This window comes from Columba livia, chromosome 5 (genome assembly GCF_036013475.1).
Source record: "Columba livia isolate bColLiv1 breed racing homer chromosome 5, bColLiv1.pat.W.v2, whole genome shotgun sequence".
In the NCBI taxonomy this organism is placed as follows: Eukaryota; Metazoa; Chordata; class Aves; order Columbiformes; family Columbidae; genus Columba; species Columba livia.
The window spans coordinates 31,031,683-31,056,389 of NC_088606.1; the positions used below are offsets into that span (position 1 = coordinate 31,031,683).

The following is a 24,707-nucleotide window of genomic DNA, read 5'->3' on the forward strand; positions in this document are numbered from 1 at the left end:
ATTTTTCTAAATTTAAACCAAATCAGGGGGAAAATTGTTCCTGTTAGACATTGCTCAGTCATGAGGATGCTGGAGTTGAACTTTTCTATTGTAAACTCAGGGTTACAGTACTTCTCAATAGGACACATGTGCCAGGAGGAATCACAGAATAGTGGTGCTAGATGGGCAGCAGCAGGAAATGGCAGTCAGAGTAAAGGGAATTTTGGGCTTAGATTTGCATTAGCCATTAAAACAATGTGTTTATACATCTACATAACTTGAAATACAGGAATAGGTTATAATGGACCATCTCCGTACATTCATCTCCATAGATACATAAAGCTGGATGTGATTCCAGCTCTCACAGAATAAGAAACTAATTGTTATAGAAGTCAATTTTGTGAGTTTTAAAGTAATTGCTTAAATAGTTGTGATATTTGACAATTTATGGAGAATTGTCATGCTTTAACCCCAGCTGGCAACTAGGACCGCGTAGTCCCTTGCTTGTTTTCCTGTCCCCGCCACCAAGTAGGATAGGGAAGAGAATCAGAAAAACAAACAAACAAACAAACTACTCATGCGTTGAGATAAGAACAGTTTAATGGAACAGCAATAATAATAATAATAGTAATAATAATAATAGTAGTAGTAGTAGGAAGAGGAGGAGGAGGAGGAGGAGTAGAAAACACAAACCAAGTGACGTTAATTGCTCACTGCTTGCAGCACCAATAGCCCATCTGTTCCTAAGCAGTGGTATTCGCACCATGGCCAACTCCAGTTTATATACTGGGCGCGATGTCATATGGCAAGGAATACCCCTTTGGCCAGCTTGGGTCAGTTATCCTGGCTTTGTTCCAGCTTCTTGTGCACCTGGTAGAGTATGGAAGGTGGAGAAATCCTTGACTACCCAGCATCAACCAAAACATCAGTGAGTTATCAACATTCTTCTCATACTAAATCCAGAACACAGCTACTAGAAAGAAAATTATCTATCCCAGCCAAAACCAGGACAAGAATTTTAGAATCTCCTACTTGATTACTCCAACAGTATCCTTCAAAGCCTTCAGCTTCACCTCCCAGCCATTATCACCTCAGGGTTGTTTTGTTCTTGTGATGTCTCATTTTGACTGAGAGCTAGGCATGAACAAGATTCATTATTTTCAATTACACCTGTAAGATAACATTATCATTGCGCATGTTTATAAGAAAAGTTGATTTCAGGGTATGAAGAAATCAGGCAGGGAAGGATGAACTGCTTGTTTATAGGGGAGCAGTGGAGCAGTGGTTTGCGTATTCTGTATACAGACCAGGCTCAAGATAGCTTTGTAATATCCAAATGACAGTAGTACTTTTTAAGTCAGGCATTACATATTTTGTTGAAGGAAGAAGATTATAAGCTTCCTCCTGAAGAAGGATAGAGTGAAGTCTAAATACGATTTCAGGAATGCTTTAGTTTCAGAAAGCTGCAGGTGTCCTCAGAAAGAGGGTACTGTTCAGAGAGTGATCCTCTGAAGGAGGCCTTTGATTCCATGAGCTGTGCAGTATCCCGACTACTTTTGCTGCATACATCAGAAGGCAAAATCTCTTGGAGTTCTAAAGTGCAGGCAGAAAGATGGTGTCTCTAAATTAAATAAATTTATTGCTACACATTAATTATTTCCTTTTACTAAACCTTTGTTTGGCTTTAAAGAAGTTTTCAGGGTTTGTGATAGGTGAGGTGGGAATCTCCCACAGCTGCAGTATCCAACACTCCAATACAATATTGGACAGCTGCAGGAAGTTGCTGTCCTGTGTGTCCACTGAGATTCTATGGATAAATTTTGATAACACAAAATGCTACTATTGGGGTGGCATCTTTTATTGATAACTTCTAGCCAGAAGCCTTTAGGAATGCATAAGGATATCATAGACATCGCTTGAATTGTGAGGATTCACAGAAATTTGTAATATTCTCTGTCTGATTGCTAACAGTTTAAATTACGTTATATTATTTGGGATCTTTTAATGGAGATTTTTCATTTAATATATCATGTAAACTTGCTACTTCAACATCAAGGAAAACACAGGAAGAGTATATTCTCTCACTCTGCTGAAGTGTATATTTCATGGAAATGAGTGTGTGATGAGCACTGATGTCAATCATTACACCATGCCCTATGTCCATAAAGCTTTTCAGGTTCATTTGCCTCAGCAATGAATACTTCAGCAGCTTGAACAAGGAAAGAGGAAAGATGCAAGGGAAAAAAAAGCGTCAATGACTTACCCTATCATTGCTGCTACAGAGAGATGAAGATGTCAAGGATTGGTAGTTTGATGATACTATGATAACTAGGAAAACAAAAATGTTTTCTCATTAGAATATTTTCCTATAAAAGTTAATGGGATTAAGTAAATGGGATTTTCTGGGATTTTTTTTTCCCCTTTTCATCTGTTTTCACATATTACAGGTAAAGTACAAGCCATTAACTCCTGCCTAACTATAACAGGAGAAAGTGTTTCTTTTAATGTAATTTTACTCTTTTCTTGACAGAAAGGAGTATTTAATGAGCTCATGAAAGAAAGGGAAGATGAGAGTTTAGAGGTTAAGTCAAATTCATCAGCAACACTGTTACGTAGGAGAGAAAGAGTAAATGCTAAAGAGGTGAAAACTTAAATAGAAAAGTTAATGCTACTTGTGAACTAGCATTGTTGAGTGACAAAAGTGGATATTTAGCTGTGGATTTGTTTCTTCTTGGATACACAATTCAATGGCATTTTCTTTCTTGACAAAGAATCAAGAGAACAGACTTTGTGAGACTAAGAAAGCTTTGAAGACCCTCTGTTTAAAAGTAAGCTTTTAAACTATAATACTATGCTAATGAAGCATGTAGGGAAAAAAAAAATTCTACAAGCAAGACCCAATCTAGGTTTTTAATCACCTTTTTGAACCAGTCTTCTTGTAATCTTTGCAGAATACAGTTTGCTGGTTTTATTCATTCTAAGTTTATCTTTTGATGACCTGCATGAAATAGTAATATTCTGAAAGAGTTACAATGAGGTGTTGTCATCATTCTTAATGGAAAAATTGCCAGAGTAGCAACACATTCCTTGCTCAGAGAACAACTGTGAGCAGGAAGGCTAGGTTGGTGTCAGAGCAGAATGCCATTAGTTGACAGTTAATATATTTCTCATAGAGGCATTTTTTCCAAAGGAATTTGTGGACCTCATAAGGAAAAAATACATGTTATAAAGGCAAAGTATTTGTCTAAACTCCTTAGAGTTTATTAGAGTATAATGAGAGTCTGCTCATCATGCCACTCAGTGCTATGGCCAAATACAACATTTAGACTCTTGCATTATATCCTTCTTATGTGCAGACTAAGACTGCTCCACCCCTCCTGCTCCCCCAAAAGGGATGATGTATTTAAAAGGTGAATGAGAATTCCTACCATGTGAGACAGAGGTTGTGGAAAAGCTTTGCCATTGCTGGTCATCCTCTGACAGTTTGCTAGGGATTTTATAGTAAATATGAAGATCCTAGATATGTCTGGAAAAAAGCATCTGTGAACATTTTTAAGAGATTCTTGTTCCTGTCCTAGTTATTCTTCAAGTTTATAAAAGTTTTTCCCACAAACACATTTCCAACCAGGATTGTTCCTGTTTGCAAAGTGCTTTGAGATCTTCAGATAAAGGTTAACATAAATTATGACTCCTGTGTGGGGCAGTTTTGGCACATTTCATTGTACTGGTTTCATGACATCTAAACTGAGGACTTGCTGCAGAACACTCTGCATCTCTTCTAGCCAACATACCTTCTTTTTCTTTCAATAGAAACCATAATCTCTCCAGAAATTGAGGGTATACACCTGTGCCTCATCCTGTTGTGAAATTATGTCATGGTTGTAGAAAATACCCTTGTTGAGGGGATCTTCCCAGACCCTCAGGAAAAACAGGCTACCAGGTGCATGCATACTTGCAAAGAAAGAAAAAAGAGAAGGCAAAAAAAAAAAAGCCCAATAATACAAAAGACCTCTAGGTGGTTTTTGTTTTGGAAATAAAGAATGATTTCTATAGTCTTCCAGAATCTGTGACTATCAATTTCAGATAGAACTTGAACTTTTTAGTGACATTTTCTTTTTACCTGAATCAGAACGCAACTTTATGTTAAGATCTGTGTCCAATGTTAAAAAGGCTCCTGAGAACTGTTTTCTTTCAATGTCAGCATGAAAGACAAAGTATTCTGAAAACTGTGTCAGGAAACGACATCTCCAATGATATTCATTTATTTTCACTCTGATAAGCCCTTTAAGAGGACTCGATTCAGAAGATCAATACAATGACAAACCACTAAAATGTGCAAACATTGCTTGCTGTTACTTGTAGAAGAGTTCTGTACTGAACAGCCATAGCACCCTGCTCCTTCGTAATAAACATTCCGCATCTAATCAGGGAAAGGAAATACCCACCCAAGCAAAAACCTGAGCTAAAATTATCTGCATGAAGTAGTAAGTGATGGTGACATATTTTATTTATATTTACAAAAATATTAATTGCTATTATGTGTGCAAAAATATTTTTTTTTCTCGTCAGTGGGTTTGGGAAATTCCTAGCAAGACAACAATGATCACCTGATTTTCAAGTATAATGGAAGTGAGCACCCAGATATCTCTTGTTAGCTAGAACAGTTAGGCATTTCATTATCAATCTGTATTTGGTTTTTAGCTATTTTTAATTTCTAATGCTAGAAGACATAAGTATCTCTGTGGACGTGAAACACACTGGAATGATTATTATTGTTATTTGTTACATTTTCATATGTATCATGATATATTTGGGTATATATTACCTTGTCTGAAAGCCAACCATTTTATATGCAGATTTAAGGTAATGAGCATTCAGCTTTAAAAAATGCTTCTGGTATCCTGTAGCTTCTCAATAATAATATGCACTTACATTCCAACAGAGAAGGATGGATTATGGGTTTTTCAATTTGCATCAGGCATATTAATTGCAGAGTAAGATTTCTACATAAAATACCAATGTACTGGAACAAACTGTTAATGTACCAGAATATGAACACTTACATTCATTTCTTGAGATTTAAAGGCAATCTTCTTTTTCATATATCTGAATTGCATTTTTAAAAAAATCTGTTAATGAGAACAATGAAACCAATGTTTTCTGAAAACCTTAATTAGCTTAAGTGTTAATAGTGTTTTCCTAGTCTTCGTACTGCCAAACAATACAACAAGACATTAGGGAAAGAAAATAATTTACAGGGTATGTGGAAAAACTTTAGAGCAGCTTTGACACGACATGGAAGATCAACTTTATGTTGTAATAGCAAATATTTTTTTTTTTTTTCCTTCCTCTCCCCCTGGGAGTAGAGATTCCTAGACTAACAAAAGTGTACTTGGAAGTGAAGTTCATCTGGGAATTTGCAGAGTGATTTTAATGATATAGAATACCAAGTTTATGTTTTATCTGATTTGTTTGAATTACACACAGAATCCAATAAATATGTTTCAATAGGTATTAATAACACCAAACAATTTTTCTGTATAAAGAGAAAAATTAATTCTTTAAGAACAAGTAAGCAAATATCAGAAAAAAAGTCTTTTTTTATGACTCTTAGCACTGCAAAATGGTTGTTTACAACCATTATCTTACTCCTTATCTTACTTTTATACACCTGAAAAATTATATAACTTATTGTTAATTTTCCAATACTAGATTGTAACTGTACTAAAAATATGCTGTTGTCAAGACAAATTAATTCACTTCACGTTTATACTGTTTTGTTTTACAACTGCTCTGCTTCAAACTACTAATATTTAATGGGCCTTCAACTTTTTTTTTTCCTTTTCTTCTTTCCTTTTTCTTAAAAACAGCAAATGAATGCAAGTCCTTCTTTTTAAAGGCGAAACGAAAGAGAAAAATATTTGAGTTTGCATGCCACAGCTGCAGGCTGTGAATTTTCACACTAGGGAAGATTGGAAATACCACCCACATAATCCAACAAGAGATCTGATTAATTTTGTGTCTGAAGCAATCACTGTGGTCTTACAAAGCTAAAATGAGATTCCTTTGCAGCCTTCACAGCAGAAAAAAAAAAAAGGAGACTATCATCCTTACTACTTCAAAGCAAGATTCCACTTTTAAATTTATTTTACTCCTATTTCTCATTTTTATTTTTCTTCCTTAGTTTCTTACTATTTTGAAACTAGCTTGATTTTATATGTAACAGTGGAATTGAATTTATGGTAGGATATGAAGGAGAATCAAGTAATATCTTCCCAGCCCTACCAATCCCAGCTGAACTTGTGACAAGTGATTTAGTTAGTGTATCAGAACCTGATCCAAGGAACTGTGCAGAGCCTGTTTTCTAGCCTTCTAATCATTCCAGTCTAATCAGAAAACTTTGCATCCTATCTCACAGACAGAGGGAGTTAGTATGCCATCTGTTTATGATCCCAGTGGAAGTACCTGCCTGGAGTTCTTCCTAAATATGCAGGACTGTACTCAGTATGCATAAACACTCTTTATGTAGCTTCCTACAGATCATCAATAGTGAATAATGAAGAGAGAAATATTAAATTCTGCCTTTTAGATTCTTTACTCAAGGCTGTAGGGAGGTTTTGTCCTCTTGGGATCCTAATGCTTGAATTTTCGCATGAAGAACTTTAAAGGGCTAGGATCTTTCTTTCAAAAAATGATCTGGATTAATGATTTAAAAGTTCAGCTTCTGACAGATAAGATGATGACTGCAGTAAAAGTTTACTGTTTGCTGTACTTGTTGGCAAACAATATTGTTTTCTCAAAATATTCATAAACTTGATGTCCAAGTAGGTAGGAGGTAGGAAGGAAGTGGGGAGAGGGGAAGGGAAGGGAAGGGAAGGGAAGGGAAGGGAAGGGAAGGGAAGGGAAGGGAAGGGAAGGGAAGGGAAGGGAAGGGAAGGGAAGGGAAGGGAAGGGAAGGGAAGGGAAGGGAAGGGAAGGGAAGGGAAGGGAAGGGAAGGGAAGGGAAGGGAAGGGAAGGGAAGGGAAGGGAAGGGAGGAAAAGAAAGAGAGAAAGAGAGAAAGAAAGAAAAGAAAGAAAGACAGACAGTTGATTTGAATTCTCTTGAAGAAGAAGGTGGAAATATTTTTTTGTTTTTTTTCAGTTGGACTAAGTGATCTTCGTAGTTCCCTTCCAATGCGAACTATTTTATTCTGCATCCCAGTGAATATCTTGGTCATGAAATTAATGCTTCTGTTTTATAGGAAATTAAAACTGCAACTATATGTTTAATGTATATGAGCAGGTGTACTTTGAGAACACTTTTCAGATCAAAGAAATAGTAAGCATGTGGAAGAGCTCATCTGTTAAACTGACTTTACAAGTCTTTATCATAGCAAGTTCATAGATTTCACATTGTTCCTGGCAAACAAAGATTTAAATTAATTAAATGACTTAATGTTATTGTAATTACTTCTTATTTTCAAACAGTAAAAATTGTCTAATATTTCAATATTTTATTGGTGTAATCTTTCTCTACATTTGAATTGAGATTTAAACCCAGGTTATATTATATATAACTATAAATCTTTGCTCACATCCATATGAGCTTAAATTAATATGTATTTCAAAGTTAAAACCTAGATCTGTGCTTATTCTAGTGACAGCAGAAATATGGCTCAGAATTCAGTGAACACCCACAAATTTTGCTGAGACTGATTAAGCTCTAAAGAGATATGGGTAGTATATTTAATAGCCTTAGACATACATAATGATCTTGTATTAATCATTGCTTTAAGCTTCCATAAAGAAATATATAAAACTGAAAAAATATACATCAGCTCGCCACTTTTCAGTTTACTCATAAAACATAGCCTTAGCTGTATTTTATCAAGTATATGTAATCTCAGAAAAGCTTGCCAGGCATTGCCTCTGAACCCATAATAACAGGCATCCTAAACAGAAAAAGAACCTGAATACAGGAGAAATAACTGTTCTGAGAGCTTTGGCATGGTCCTCGTTGCCAGGGAAACCTCTTCTTTGTCTCTACGTGTTCAGAATGGCTGCCTCATTAGACACTGAACCTGATCATCACTTTACACTGTGGGGAAAAAAAAAAAGGGAAGGGAAAAAGCTAACAGGTCTGTAAAGCTTTAAGAAAATGCCAAGAATGAATAGAGGTAATCTTAAATAAATCTATGTGTAATTATAATCATGATTATGTTCTGTTGAGAGTAAATTTGCCCAGGCCGGTTCATTCCACACTTATCTTCAGGTAAAGGAATGAGCAGTTCTTGCTTGGCTTTTACTGAATTAAAAAAGAAAGAAAGAAGAAAAAAGGAGTGTAAACCACAAAACTGATCAATTGCATGTTTTGTCTAAAATATATTTCATACTTTTAAATATTGCAAAACATCTGTTTAATAAGGTCATCCAGCTTATTTACCTACCTGAGACATTGCTTTAGCATTGCTGCAGCAGATTTTATTGATGGAGTCAGGAGCATAAAATGGCAAGGAAAAACCTGTAGAAGTGCATTTATTACTCTAATCATAAGGAGAAGAGGTGAAAAAATAGTAAAAATGTGAAAATATATAGTGACAAGAGAGTTACTTTATGTTAACTACCAAGTTTTAATCAAGATACTAAAACCAATACCACATAAACATCAGAGGTGCAGCAGAACTAGATGCAGTTTCAAGGCATTACTCATTGCTAATACAGCTATGAACCCAAGGTCCCTCAGGAGCTCAGCTCCTGCCCATGGCTGATGAGAAAAGCCTTTGAAAACAGAGTCAGAGCTTAACCTCCACCCCCTGTGACTTATAAATATCAACAGAGGGAAGGGATTCTAAAGTCATCATCCCCACAACTCTGTCCTTTGAGATGAAAAATGGAATCCAAATCACAGGTGAAACAGTTAACAAATTCTTAACTTCTCTGCTTGCATTTATGAAAAAGGAAAGCAACTGAGGTAGAAAGTTAGTTGTTGTTGTTTGTTTTGTTTGTTTGTTTTTCTTTAACTGTAGTAATTGTGAAACTGAGTAGTTAGGTACAAAAAAATACCGTACCTGACCATGTCTGAGATTAACTGGTTACTTTCAAAGAGTATAAAGAAATGACGCAAAATAGATTTACATGCACCTGGAGACATTTTCCTTCTTACTCAGCGATAATCTATGCTGAATCTCTGACTATTGCCTAAGGAAAAATATATAAATTAATTAATTTATTTTTTTAAAGAATGTTTTTCATAGAACAGGCATTTCTGTGGGATTTTTTCCACTCTGTGATATCGTTATTAAAATAGGGCTTACAGATTACAGCTAGAAGAAAAGAACGAAGAAATGGCAGAATATAATCACACTTGCTTAGCCTGGAAACTAGTTCTTTTCAGTTGCATGGCAAAATGCTCTCAAATTGTAATGAAAGATGAGTCATTATCAAGATAAATATTTTTTTCTAAATCAGGACCTGATGCAGAGAAAGATGTTCTGGAGGACTCCTATAACCATCAGATTGTGTTGTTTTCTATATGGGACTCTTTTAAACAGTTACACATAGAAAAGAACTAGGTGAAGATATTTAAAATCAATACACAAGGCAAGAAGTAGCGTCAAGAAAGACACTAGAATATTGTTTGAAGTAGGCCTGATATACAAGATTTGAAGAAACTGTTCTTTGTACCACTGACTTACTAACAACTTTTGGCAAATATAGAGGAAGTAAACGGTTCCTCTTGGCTTCCCTTTTGAGCAAATACACACAAGGACACCATGGTTTGAAGAAGATGACTAAAAAACACTACCTGAATCTTAATACATACAATGTGTGAGCCTGAATGTCTGTGAGAAAAGGTAATTAATTAGAAGATACAGTTATAACACAGTAGTAGTTATTCTAATAATTCTATTTTCTTATGATAGTTTAACTGTACTGGGCTGGGAACTCCAGGACTTCAGTGTGATCTACATCTCAGAGTCCCACTCATGTTTCGAGCCATCAAGTACCAGATTTTTTCTTGAGTTAGTCTCTACTGACATCATTTCTTGATTGCATTTCTCTACTGACATGACGCTTGATTGCATTAACAGACCTAAAATGTAAAATCCTGTGTCTCTTCATTTTTGAAAAGGAATTTAGAAAAAATCAGTGATATTTCAGTAACTTACTGATCTCTCAATGCAGAAAGATAAAAATGTTTAAGAAAAAATAGGTATACTTTTCATTCTCAAATATTCTACAGAAATATAAGGTATGCTTTCTTACACAAAAGTACAGAAATAAAGAATTGAAATTCAAAACAAGCTTTTGATCCAACATCATTTGTAAACTTATACATTAATATTAGCCTTCATATGAATTAATTTCTAATATCTGATTGCTAAAATAATGCACAAGCTGTACTACTTTTATGGCTCAGGGCCTCACTTCAAAGAAGGAAAAACTTCTTCCCATGCACTTTGTGAAATTCCTACAAAAGCTGTACTTATCGGTGTATTGAAAATACTTTTTTTTTTTTTAATGTACCAAACCGTACAATGTACAAAATAGCTCACATTCCTTTACTTTACATAGTGTTGTGGGACACAAGGAAACAGTCTTATCAAAGTTTAAGCCCACTACGTTTTACACACTTGATATGCAGGACCTAGGGTGGAAATGGAGACACAATCACCATCATCATTGGATCAGAAACTTCCAAAACTGAAAATATAAGCAGTTCTATTTGGAGGTGGAAGACCATGAAGTGTACTTGTACAGGCTGCAAACACCTCAGAAGTCTCCAGGCAATAGTCCTTATGTCACCACTGAGCCCACAAACTGATCCTTGTGCATCATCCTTTCAATAAGAAAATCAGAAAATATGTAAGCAAAAGGTTTGGGCCTTTTAGATTGTATATTATAGATGCCAAATATCCTCACAAGATCTTTCATCTTACAATGCAGAGTGCATCTTGCTCTCTGATCTCCAAGGCTACTAAGAGAAAGAGCAGCAGGTCAGCTTCATCTTTGTCCTATTTTCACATGTGACAGAGTGCCCCCCTTAGATAAGCAACTAGAAGCCCTGAATGTGGGCAATGACGTAATTCCTCGCTCTTGCACAAGGCGCATACAGGAAAAGAAATGACATCATTTGTTTAAGGTATATACGGAAGCGACACGGAAGAAAGGCACAGATATCTCATCTTAGTTGGTGTTATCAGAACATGATGAGTGCCCACATTTTTTTTTCTTGTGTTTCTTTCTCCTCTTGAAAAGCTGCCTTTAAAAGTGTGTGTACATCTTCCTGCTATGGTACCTGCATTAACAGTCGCAGTCAGTGAAGGGAATCTTAAAGTTTGTATTTGAGTCCAGTGAGAATATTGCAGTCTGTTGTATCTCTAGTCTGCTTCTCTATTTGGTGAATATAATCAATAAAAACACTTTCTCAAAGCTAGAAAGAAAACTTAGAAGTGTAAGGTAGAAATGAGCCTGCCAGATACCAAATGCCATACCAGAGCCCCAAAATTACACCCTTTGGTTACTTTGAATGTAACTTCACCTTTAAAAGGAAGTATTCTTATCAGCCAATCAATATTTTAAACACCATAATGTCACTGCAAAATGAAAATCACTGACTGCTCTCACATGAATTTGGTACTGGCAGTTATAAAAGCATCATTTTTAAGTGTTAAATCTTGAGACATACTGTTTGTGCAGACTAACAGCAGTTCTTACCTCAGCATAACATATAATAAATATATAGGACACATTTAAGGATTATTTTTAGGTTTTCTTTTCCTGCCTTTCCCTTTGAAATTATCTCTGAAACAATAGTATTGCATGCATATTTGTGACTGGTATTGCAGGTATATTCAAGAATATTTGAAAGGATACAAAAAGACACTTTCTCTTCTGGGTTCAGAATTTTAGCTATACTTACATTGACATTGCAGGTGAAAGACAAAAAAAAATAAAAAAAAGAAAAGAAATTAACCTGTCGTACCATTGTCAGTCTTGTTCCCAATCACATCAAGGCAGAAAGCAGCACTGACATTTCTGTGACTGCTCCAGCCCATTGTAAACAGGAGGTGGCAGTTCTAGTCTTTGATCCCATATGCTGCAGTGTTATAAAACAGCAGTAACTGGCTGGGGAAGACATTTACACTATATACAAGCTAAATAGCTTTTCCAAGGCTAGCGGAGCTTGTTTGCTTGTTTTCCTTTTTTTTTTTTTTTTTTTTTTTTTTTTTTTCCAGAAGACTAAAAAGTGTTACAGAAAGAAAAAAAAAATAAAGCAGCTTTCTGAAAGCTCACTGTTGCTAGTGTGATAGAGACTCTGGAGCTATCTCTGCTGCATCTAAGGCTTTTTGAGGCTTTTTTTTTTTTTTAATTCATTGTGCAACTACATAAAAATTGTGGTTTAAGGGCTTTTTGTGGAAATAAAATCCTCTTTATTCATCTTGTGTTCTTTCTCATGCATTAGTTTCACAAATCTTTCTTATCACAGGAAACGTTTTTATTCTATAATACTAGAATTCCTCTTAAAACAAAATGAATACACCCCTCCCCCAGTATATGACAGGGTGAAAGCAAGCAGGAATGGACCTAAAATACAATGTAACCTATGCAACAGGCCACTATTTTTTGATTTCTATTGCCCTTCTGAGATGTCCTTTGCTTGCTAAGGAGACATTGTTTTATCATTAAAGTACTTCAGGATGAAACCTCCTCTGCCGGCTCTAGTTATGGGAATGAGAGCCTCAAACCACATGTTAAAAATCCCTGTGACAGCAATCCCTAAAGACCCACAGCAAAGTAGAGCCACTCTGAAAGTCTTTCACCACAGAAAAAAAAAAGGAGCAGAGTAGGGGAAATAAAACAGTGTGCAGGAGACAGTCTGACGCCTAAGAGAAATAATACAAGTAAGCATTTTATTTACTGCTTTCTAATCCAGGTCTATGTCTGATCAAGAAAAATGTCGAGAATCACAACAGAAATATATTACACAACTATGCTAAGAATTTTACAGAAGTTCTGGAAACTAGGCAGAGGCAAAAACTGCTGAAACCACCTGGCATTAAGAATCATGCAGGATGGCATGAAGCTCTATGTAATTGCCAAACTACAGCCTGTCTTACGAAGAGGTTAGGGATGCTTCATTCTGATCAAACACAATTTTTACCTTTGTGATATTCCATCTTCATCATCCCTGTAAGTAACTTCTCTCAGAGTAGAAAAACTGCTTTGTTCCTGATGTGTGAAGTTAGGACATATCGTCACAGCCATAGATAACAAAATATCCTACTCTTGCCATCTTGTCCTCCAGTGGAAACTCCTGTAGTCAGATATTCAGCAGTGTACATAAATCTTCACAGGGTTATACAGGATATCTATAACACAATTCACATCCTCACAACTGAGTATATCCAATTGCAGAAAGATAAGACATGAGTTGATATTACTGATCAGACAGGCATGTACTCTGACATGTTTGACAACAGGAAGAGAATCCAAATCATGTCTTCTAGCTGTGGAGGAGAGTAAGATTGATAAGGCCAGTACTGAACTGAGAAAGAAATCTGGTTATAATTGTGGAAATATTGAGGAGGCAGGAAAGTAATACAGAGATATTGACACAGATAATTCTTCCAGAATCTTTCTGAGTGAATTTAGGAAGCATTTTAAGGATGTGCATACAATGAAGTTCTCACAGTACACTACTGTGTGTGAGCTGAGCCATAGTGACAGTCCCCAAGAGTCCCTTTTGGCCAACATCAGGTGCAGAACACTGCTTACCCTTCCTTGCTTTCCAAACTAGCTATGTTTAACTACATTGCATTTACTGAGTACTAGAAGAGCATAGATGAGCAACTTAGTGGTTCTTCTAACGTATAGTACCTCAGGCACTGTTAAGCAGACATGATATCTATGTTTGTTTGGATGATTTCCTAAAAAAAAAAAGTAGTAAGGCAGGGTAAAATCAGCACTGCATATTCTAATTTAAGGAGACATCTGGCAAACCAAACTTCTCACACAGAAGAAGATCTCATGGTAAGAGCTAAGAGGCTGTGAGAATAGTCACAGATGTTCAGGGTGTAAAGCAGAAAAAAAAAGTACAACTCATGTTCCTAAACTTCTGTTCACAGAATCACAGAATCACAGAATCGACTGAGTTGGAAAAGACCTCAGAGATCATCGAGTCCAACCCTTGGTCCAACTCTAGTCCGTTTACTAGATCACGGCACTAAGTGCCATGTCCAATCTCAGTTTAAAAACCTCCAGGGATGGCGAGTCCACTACCTCCCTGGGCAGGTCATTCCAATGCCTGACCACTCTCTATGTAAAGAATTTCTTTCTAATATCCAGCCTAAATTTCCCCTGGCAGAATTTAAGCCCATGCCCCCTTGTCCTACTGCTCCTATTGCTAACTGCCTGGGAGAAGAGACCAATCCCCACCTAGCTATAACTTCCTTTCAGGTAGTTATAGAGGGTGATGAGGTCACCTCTAAGCCTCCTCTTCTCTAGACTAAACAACCCCAACTCCCTCAGCCTCTCCCCATAGGTCTTATGTTCAAGTCCCTTCACCAGTCGTGTTGCCCTTCTCTGGACCCGCTCCAGTCTCTCCTGAACTGAGGGGCCCAGAACTGAACACAATACTCCAGGTGTGGCCTCACCAATGCAGAGTACAGGGGAAGGATCACTTCCCTTGTCCTGCTGACTACACTATTTTTGATACAGAACAGGATACCAGCCACTCTGCGCCCAGCCTGTAGCGCTGCAGGGGGTTGTTGTGACCAAAGTGCAGCACCCGACACTTGGCCTTATTGAACTTCATCCCACTGGAATCAGCCCATTTTTCCATTCTGTCCAGATCCCTCCGCAGAGCCCTCCTGCCCTCCAGCAGGTCGACACTCCCTCCCAACTTGGTCTCAATCCCCTCATCTAAATCGTCAATAAAGATGTTAAACAGGACTGGACCCAACATTGACCCCTGGGGAACACCACTAGTGACTGGCCGCCAGCTAGAGGCAGCCCCATTCACCAGCACTCTCTGGGCCCGGCCCTAAGCAGAGGTGGTTACTTTCCTGTCTTCCACAAAGATCCCTCCTTTTTAGGTTTGAATTTTCTTACATTAAGATATTATCAGTCTCCCTCTATCCATGAAAAATAAGAGCAATCCCAAACTTTACCATTCACAAGGAACAATATTTACTTGTCACGTGGAAGAGATTTGGAGTCAAAACTTGAATTTCATTTGCCTGTATATGGATGGAACCCAGACATCATGTGGCATCCTGAGATATGTTTTTTTCTAGTTACTCTACTGAAAATTGTATCACTTCTGCATAACTATTCCAGGTTTTCCTGGACTACAATCTCCAAGGATACTTATGTTATATATACCTGATAAGTGCCTTGAAGAGGAATCTACAGAGTTAGTTGTTGTGTTTTGTTTTGTTTTTTTTTTTTATCTCCTCTCTTGCACACTGATATTCTTTCATACAAAAAAGGACAGCTCTGCCTCTGAGAGTCCTTCACCTTAGAAGATCAGTTAGCATTTGCGAGACCAGGGCTCATGTTCTTGCTGCGTAGGAATTGAATACTATTCTTACATAGAAAAGTTTCAGGTGGCTCATGGTGGCATGCAGGCACCTGCACACTTCAGCAGACAAATGCAACACAGCACTCCTACCAGTAGGGAAGAGTTGCCTATTCTGGGCATTACATTTTGAGTTTTTTGAGGCCCAGCAGTGATTATGATAGCTATGTAGACTTGCAGATGTCCTCTAAGAAAGGAAGACAAGTGAAACAGCATGGAAAGAGGGGCAGACAGAGAGCAATGTGGTAGACAAAAGGTAGTTCTGAGACTGAGAAGGAGCTTATCTGGTATCTATGCCCTTCTGAGAAATACAGCTCTTGTTGAAACTCAGATATGTAAATTGCCCAGATAGCTTCAGTGAGACTTTTAAAACGTTTGAAAAAAGCTTATAAAGAAATATAAAGACTCAGACACACAAGTTGCTGGAGGTTGAAAAGCTGTTGCATGTCAGCTGAGACACTAACTGCTCACATGAATTCTCTTTCATTGTAGACGTGACTAAATCAAATCATCCCAATTTTGCAAGAATAGAAGCCCACACATTGACAGAAGAGGAGAAGGGAGAGGAGGAAGAGATGAAAATGAAGAGAGAGAGAGGGAGAGGGAAGGGAAGAGGAAACTATTTGCCATCAAGAACCAAATAATTGAGAAAAATGTCAAATATAAAATCATGGTTTCTAGAAGCAGAAAGACAGTACTTATGTGTGAAAAACACTGATCTAAACAAAAAAAATGAAAGGTGGCACAGGATTCGAGGAGGTGAATTATACATTAAAAGTTGGATAATCTCACAGAAAACAGTATGTTTTTTATTTCTGCCTATTTACCATCTCAGTATTCGTAAAATCTAACTGATTTTACATGAGATTGTTGCCTCAGCATTATAACATGAAAATGTCTTGCATTGTTTACTCATTTTCACTAGGTTCCTCCTAGAATTTCATATACAGTAAGCAGATTTGTTCAATAAATATTTTCTTCTGCAAAAATATTAAAATAAGCTTTTTAATGTCTTTTTTTCTTTCTCTAAACACATGCATATAGAGGCACCAGCTTTTTGATCTTGCCAGTTGCAATCTTTTGTCACTAGTTTTGCTTCATGAGTATTAGACTGCTTCATTAGTTATGTCTTATCAGAAACACATAATACCAATTTGTGCTCAGTGTCATCTACCCCCATTTAAATATAAAGTCTTTGCCTGCTGCTCAATTATCAGATAAGTTTTATTTCAGGGAGATTATAATAAAAATTGAAACTGCTTTTCTTGCTTCTATCAAGAGAAGGAAACAAAGTTGTGGTTTTGTTTTGCTTTACTTCTCAAATCTTCATGCCACTTCTAACTATCCCAATTTTCTTTCTTGTGAAGGGTTTATTATGAATTGTTTTGCTAAATAAATCAGATTGTGGTCTAAATAAAATCATTATAGAAATTTAACCAACATAATTATAAAATCAAAATTTTAAGCACAAGATATTTTTCATAGAAATTGTGTGATTTTCTGTTTAAAAACAAATTCACAGACAATGAGCTTGTGAGAGAACAATCAAGACTGAATCTCGCAAGTAACTCCGAGTCTGCAGACTGTCGTTAATTTAGATGTAATATTTGTAGCAGTGACTTATTTCCCCTTTAAAAAATAATAAGAAACGAGAATAAATATTTGTTGGTATATCTGCTTTCTTTAGCCATTAATCACCAGCACCAAAACCTCATAAATATGGTGACAGACATAGAGTAATTCTTATATTTCAGAAAAGGTCAATCAAAAATAGATATGGTAAAAGTTCAGTCAATAAATAATCTTATAAGTCTAAACATTGCACTCATTTTTTTCAAGTCACTCATTAGTCATCTACAGTGCCCTCAATGAATTTTTTTTTTTTATTGAGAAGGGAAATATTTTTAGCTTGCAAAGCTCCATCCGTAGACAAAGTCCAGTTGGCCTTAAGTGAACAGTTTCCCAGGGGATAAGAAACTACTGTGACAGGCACATTAATAACACGTCTGAACATCTACTGCCCCATTTAATTTTTTTGAAGACGCTTACGATTTTTTGGAGAAATATGGGAGGAACAAAAAGGAGAAGGAAAGAAGAGGTATGAAAGGTTATTCTGTGGCTAAAGCTGGTTGAATTGTTCATTGTTTAACATTTAATCTTTTAAATCACTGCTTAAAATTTGAATCCTATTCCCGTGTTTTCAGTTTCATTAAAAGGAGACACATCTTTGCCTAACAGACCATTCATTTAAGGGTAAAATTTCTGAAGATGGTTAAATGAATAAGATATCACTTTGAACTTGAAAGACGCTAGATGGCTTTCGAATACTTTCTAAAATCCCTGGAAATGGCTTAGACACCTATGTATTTTCTTGAATTGCCTCCCCTTACCCTTGATATCCAAACAGCATTAGGAAGTCTAATATAAACACCTAGCTTTGATAATTTGTCCCTTATGAACATACTGTTCAATGTGTTCCTTTCATTCTGCATTTAAATTATTTACATAGAATTTATACAGCTATGAAATTTATTGTAATAAATTGCTCAAGAGGCCTATTATTCTTATAATCTAAGAATTTTAAAATCCTTAGTTTGATAAACTTTTAAATTACTTAAGTCACACAGTCTTGTTTTCAAAAATGTCTCCAGCTCTGAGTAGCCTGTCCCACTGAAAATTACCATTTGGCTGTAATGTTAGTCATAGGCTGTATTTGATCTCTTCACATTCTATCTATTCACACAGGAGATCTGCTCTTCAGCTATTTGATGGCAGTTTTACAAGGACTATAATGAAAAATATCTAAATATAAATGGTTAATAAATCAGTTACGCAGTTTCTGAAATATAATCTGCTCATTGTATTACAAAAAAGGTGAAGAGCCTTTTAAATTGGAAATATAGGGACTACTAAATAGTTGTAAATAATTTGTAAAATACTAAAGGAATTTGCTGATCACTGTAACAAATAAATAAAGGGAGAAATATAGGAAATTGAGAGGAAATAAGAATCCTAAAAGGAATGGAAAAAACTAATAAGAGCATGAAAAGACTTGGATATTTTAATCTGGAAGGAGAAAAGACAAACCAGAAATGTATATAAAATAACAAATTATCAAAAGGGTGCAGATGGAAAAAAAACAGAAACAAAAAACATTTCCTATGAAAATTAAATGGTGCAAGGCTTGAAGTAAATAAAAATATATAGTTCCTCACTATGGATCAGTGTGGTGCATCGAACCCAAACATTGTGGATGAAAGTGAGATCCTGACCTACCCTGGACCAAGACAAGGTACATGAAGGAAACGTGACTATGTATAGTGGCATAGCAGTACTTCTCCCTGGTGACAGAGAGATAAAGCACTGAGTACAACTGCATTGTAACAGAAGATCATATCTCACAGGTTCACAGGACTTGATTTTTGCCCTCTCTCTAGGGAGAAGGTAATCAACTCCAGACTAGGACAAAAAAAATGCAATATTTATTGTGTTCTGTTTCCCTTATCAAACCTTTGTTCTGCAACAAATTTAAAACTGAGGGTAAGTGGAAAAATAAGCTATAAACATGAAAAGAGAAGCAACGATACATAACACATTTTGCTGGTGGCAGTATTTGGGAAATATTCTTATGACCTACATTTCTAATTAACAGCAACTCAAAAAGGTTTGTTTCTTGCTGAGTTATATGTGTGAGAAGATAGTTTTGATCTGTCAACCATTTCTCTCTCTTTACAGCTGTTGATCTGTAAACCGATATTTTCACAGTAGTAGGTATTGTACTTAGATATTATTTTTCTGCTGTTACTGAGATTTAATCAGTACAATGAAACTTGAAGAACCAAAAAAGAAATAACTTCCAAACTCTACAACAATAATGTGCATACCTGCATGCTTTATAAAGATATGCAGGTCTAAAAACTTGTTTAGCTCCAATGTGAATCTTCACAGTATCACAGTATCACAGTATGTTTGGGATTGGAAGGGACCTCAAAAGACCATCTAGTCCAATCCCCCTGCTGGAGCAGGAACGCCTAGGTTTGGTACTTAGGAGCTCTCTTGATATTTACTGGATCATTTTAGAAATGGCACACCTAAACTGTCTGGGTGATATAGTCTGTTTTCCCAGTTTTTAAACCAAAATGACACAGAATAACCTCCACATTTTAAGTTTTGATATGCTCTTCAACCCTCGCAGATTTTATATTTGCTCTGAAGTCTCACAGTATCACAGTATCACAGTATGTTAGGGATTGGAAGGGACCTCAAAAGATCATCTAGTCCAATCCCCCTGCTGGAGCAGGAATGCCTAGGTGAGGTCGCACAGGAACATGTCCAGGCGGGTTTTGAATGTCTCCAGAGAAGGAGACTCCACAACCTCCCTAGGCAGCCTGTTCCAGTGCTCTGTCACCCTCACTGAGAAGAAGTTTTTTCCCAAATTTAAGCGGAACCTCTTGTGTTCCAGCTTAATCCCATTACCCCTTGTCCTATCATTGTTTGCCACCGAGAAGAGCCTGGCTCCATCCTCATGGCACTCACCCTTTATATATTTATAAACATTAATGATGTCCCCCCTTAGTCTCCTCTTCTCCAAACTAAAGAGACCCAGCTCCCTCAGCCTTTCTTCATAAGGGAGGTGTTCCACTCCCTTAATCATCTTCGTTGCCCTACGCTGGACCCTCTCCAGCAGTTCCCTGTCCTTCTTGAACTGAGGGGCCCAGAACTGGACACAATATTCCAGATGTGGTCTCACCAGGGTGGAGTAGAGGGGAAGGAGGACCTCTCTCGATCTACTAGCCAACCCCCTTCTAATACACCCCAGAATGCCATTGGCCTTCCTAGCCACAAGGGCACAGTGCTGGCTCATGGTCATCCTGTTGTCCACCAGGACCGCCAGGTCCCTTTCCCCTACACTGCTCTCTAATATGTAATTTCCCAACCTATACTGGAACCTGGGGTTGTTCCTGCCCAGATGCAGGACTCTAGACTTTCCCTTGTTATATTTCATTAGGTTATTCCCCGCCCAACTCTCCAGCCTGTCCAGGTCCCGCTGGATGGCAGCACAGCCTTCTGGTGTGTCAGCCACACCTCCCAGCTTAGTGTCATCAGCAAACTTGCTGATAGTACACTCAATTCCCTCGTCTAAATCGTTAATGAATATATTGAATAATATTGGCCCCAATACTGACCCTTGAGGCACTCCACTAGATACTGGCCTCCAACTAGACTCCGCACCATTGACTACCACTCTCTGGCTTCTCTCCTTAAGCCAGTTTGCAACCCACCTCACTACTCTATTGTCTACACCACACCTCCTCAACTTAACTGTGAGGATGCTGTGGGAGACTGTGTCAAAGGCTTTACTGAAGTCAAGGTAGACCACATCCACTGCTCTGCCACCATCCATCCACCTTGTTACATTCTCATAAAAGGCTATGAGGTTGGTCAAGCACGACTTACCCTTGGTAAAGCCATGCTGACTGCCCCTAATAACCCTCTTATCCTTGATACGCCTTGAGATGGCACCAAGGATAAGCTGTTCCATTATTTTCCCAGGGACAGAGGTGAGGCTGACTGGTCTATAATTACCAGGGTCCTCCTTCTTGCCCTTTTTGAAGACTGGAGTGACATTTGCTTTCCTCCAATCCTCGGGCACCTCCCCTGTTTCCCAAGACTTGGCAAAGATGATGGAGAGCGGTCCAGCAATGACTTCAGCCAGCTCCCTCAGCACCCGCGGATGCATCCCATCTGGACCCATGGATTTATGGATGTCCAGACTATTTAATTGCTCCCTAACCCAGTCCTCATCGACTGAAGCAAACTCCCCCATTGACCTGGCTTCATCCGGGGTCTCAGGGGTACAGGGCTCCCCAGGACAGCCTCCAGCAGAGTAGACAGAGACAAAGAAGGCATTCAGTAATTCTGCCTTCTCTGTATCTTCTGCCACCAGGGCACCCACCCTGTTCATCAGTGGGACTACATTGCCTCTGGTATTAGTTTCATCTGCTATGTATTTGAAAAAGTTCTTTTTGCTGTCCTTGACCCCTCTCGCCAGCTGTAATTCTAAGGAGGCCTTGGCTATCCTAGCTGCCTTCCTACATCCTCTAACAGCAGCCTTATATTCTTCCCAAGTGGCCAACCCCTGCTTCCACGACCTGTAAACTCTCCTCTTCTGCTTGAGCATACCCAACAGATCCCTATTCAACCACGCAGGCCTCCTGGCTCCCTTCCTTGACTTTCTTCGTGTGGGGTTGGTCTGATCCTGAGCGTGGAAGAAGCAATCTCTGAATGCAATCCAGCTATCTTGGGCCCCTTTTCCTTCAAGCAGTCTTGCCCATGGGATTTCCTCCAGCAATTGCTTGAAAAGGCCAAAGTCAGCCCTGCTAAAGTCCAGGGTTGCAATTCTACCTGCTGTTCTGTTCCTGCCACCCAAGATGCTGAACTCCATCATCTCGTGGTCACTGCAACCCAGGCAGCCCTCAACCTTTACTGCTTCGACCAGACCCTCCTTGTTAGTGAGGATGAGATCCAGCAGTGCACCTCTCCTAGTTGGCTCCTCCACCATCTGCATGAGGAAGTTATCATCAATGCCCTGGAGGAACCTCTTGGACTGTGGCTGGCTGGCTGGCTGGTCCTTCCAGCAAACTTCAGGAAAGTTAAAATCCCCCACAACAACCAGGGCCTGTGACTGTGAGGCCACTCTCAACTGCCCATAGAAGGCCTCATCAACTTCCTCAGCGATCTGGTGGCCTGTAACAGACGCCCACAACAGTGTCACCCCTGCCAGCCTGTCCCTTGATCCTGACCCATACACTCTCAACTCGCTCGTCATCCACTCCTGGGCAGAATTTAGTACATTGTAGTTGCTCTCTCACATAGAGAGCAACTCCACCACCACGCCTGGCTGGCCTGTCTTTCCTGAAAAGGGCATAGCCATCCATGACCACATTCCAGTCATGTGAACTGTCCCACCATGTTTCCGTAATTGCCACCAGATCATAATCTCCCGACCAAACATAGGATTCTAACTCCTCCTGCTTATTTCCCACGCTGCGCGCATTGGTGTACAGAATCTTCTGTACAAGGCAGATATTGTTGAGAAATTTTTAAAAGATCCGTTAATATCTGCTGTCTGAATCTTCAAAAATTCAGTTCAGAGACAGAATAAAATCATTTTTACATTATTGGATTTAGAGCAGCAGCAACTAAGCCTGACTGGGTAAATGCGGCTAAAATATTATTTAGTTGTCAGCTCAACCATGATGACCATCTACACACATCTGCTGAGTTCATGCCAGTTGTGGAATGGATCTTTCTCTGAATTTTGGGACACCACCACCACAGAAAATTAATTCATTATTGTGAACTGACTTCACAATAGTTTAATTAAGATTGCAAATCAGCCTCAGGGCTGACTATTATTATGGCAAGAAGATAATTTAAAAGTTGAATAGCACTGATCTGGACAAGCTAGATTAGTCACTTGGAAACAGTGTTCTCACATGTATTAAAAAGCATCTTCTTTACCATAATATTTGAAAAGCTCTTGCCTGATTTCCTGGCATCATGCATGCAAATGAGGCTTTTTGTATATATGTTAGTAACGAACCATCTTTGGAGCAGGGCTTGGAACAGCAGAGATCTCTAAACATAACTTTTACTTCTCAGTAACTAAATAATGGACCAGCAACTTAAGGAAACATAGAAGGTGCCCAGTTAAGAGATTGTTACTTAAGCTTCTGATTCTAAATCTAAAACTGTCAACATGTCAACCACATGAAAGAATGATTAAGCGTGTTGACCTTGGAATATGTGTTTGAATCAGCCAAAAATGGAAAACAATTGGACTCAGAATTAAAATGTCTTTTTCATCATAACCATTAGTAAGACAAGATTTTATAACAGCAGGAAAAGAGAGTGACAGTTGTGGTCCAGCCTCTGTGCATACCAGAGAGTCTGAGCAGGAGATAGCCTTTCCCACTAGATAATTGAAAATAGCAAATGATGAGACAAGAATTTACTGTGAAAGAGCAATAAAATATAAACTTCCAGAGAAAGTAAGCTGTTCTGTTGTTCTGTTGTTTTCATTTGTTTCTGAAGCTTGATTACTTGGGTACAGCCAAGAAACAATTCCCATGAACTCTTTTCTCATTTTGAGAACAGAAAGGAATAATATCAAGCGGTGCAAAGAAGCAAGGGTGACTAAGGCTGGGAGTTGTGAAGGCTTAACATTTCTTGGAACCCTCCAGGGTCAGTTCCCTTCTGAAGACACTCCTAGCCATTCAGAATCTCTCTCTTCTAGTAAGAATGCTTGATTTAAAGAAGACTAGGGAAGAATGGCTTATTCTATTCTGTCTCGCACATCGTTGACCACTTTGAAAGCCAAATTCAGTTTACAGAAACTTTATTACTGGTGATACCTGGGTCAGAATTAAAACAAAACACACAAACTAAAAACCAAACAAAATGCAACCAAGCAAAACAAAGCAAAATAAAACCAAACCACACAAAATCAAACTAAAACAAATCAAAGCAAACTGAATCAAACTGAACCAAACCAATCCAAACCAAATCAAACTAAACCAAACCAAACCTTCTTGGCTTTTAGGTCATAAGTTGAGTTAAGCTGGCAGTTAGAATAAACTGTCTTTCCACTTGTATACAAAACAGATATTATCTGCAAATCACTTGGTATAATAAAAGCTGAAACCCATAATGTCATTTAAGAAAGATGCACTCTAGAGTAGAGTAGAACCTTAAGTAAAGATTGTTCATGTTCTGGATGATTTTTTCTACAAAAGAACTTTAACTTCTTTCCTCCTGTTTTTTCCACCTTCTTACACACAAAAAATGGTGAATCTGCATATTTATGACATTCATTAATATTAAATAGCAGTTCAAACATTGTTTGATTTCCCAGAAAAGAAACCTTATTTTATGTACTGCAGGAAAATTGGACACTTGTTATAATTTAACCATATGTTAGAAAAAGTAAATGGTTAAGGAAATACATAATATCAAAAGTTATTTAAGGAAAAAAAAAGTTTAGTACTGTTTTGTTTATGCTATTGTTTACAAATTCATTTAAAAGTTGAAAATGCCAAGGAATAGGATTTAATTAGCTTGAGGTGTGAAGAACATATAAATATTTAAGTTTCGACCTGTACT

General features: G+C 37.8%; 1 long non-coding RNA gene across 2 annotated transcripts in view; it reads right to left on the bottom strand.

The window, feature by feature from the left end:
- Positions 1 to 566: 566 nt before the first annotated feature.
- LOC110358667 (uncharacterized) overlaps positions 567 to 24,707 on the bottom strand; it is a 45,668-nt gene continuing 21,527 nt past the window's right edge. For both annotated transcript variants that reach the window (XR_002413303.2, XR_010472924.1), the window contains exons 2-3: positions 8,407 to 8,480; positions 567 to 8,264 (exon numbers count right to left, since the gene is read on the bottom strand). This is a non-coding gene — a long non-coding RNA (uncharacterized LOC110358667). The remainder of the gene's footprint in view (positions 8,265 to 8,406; positions 8,481 to 24,707) is intronic.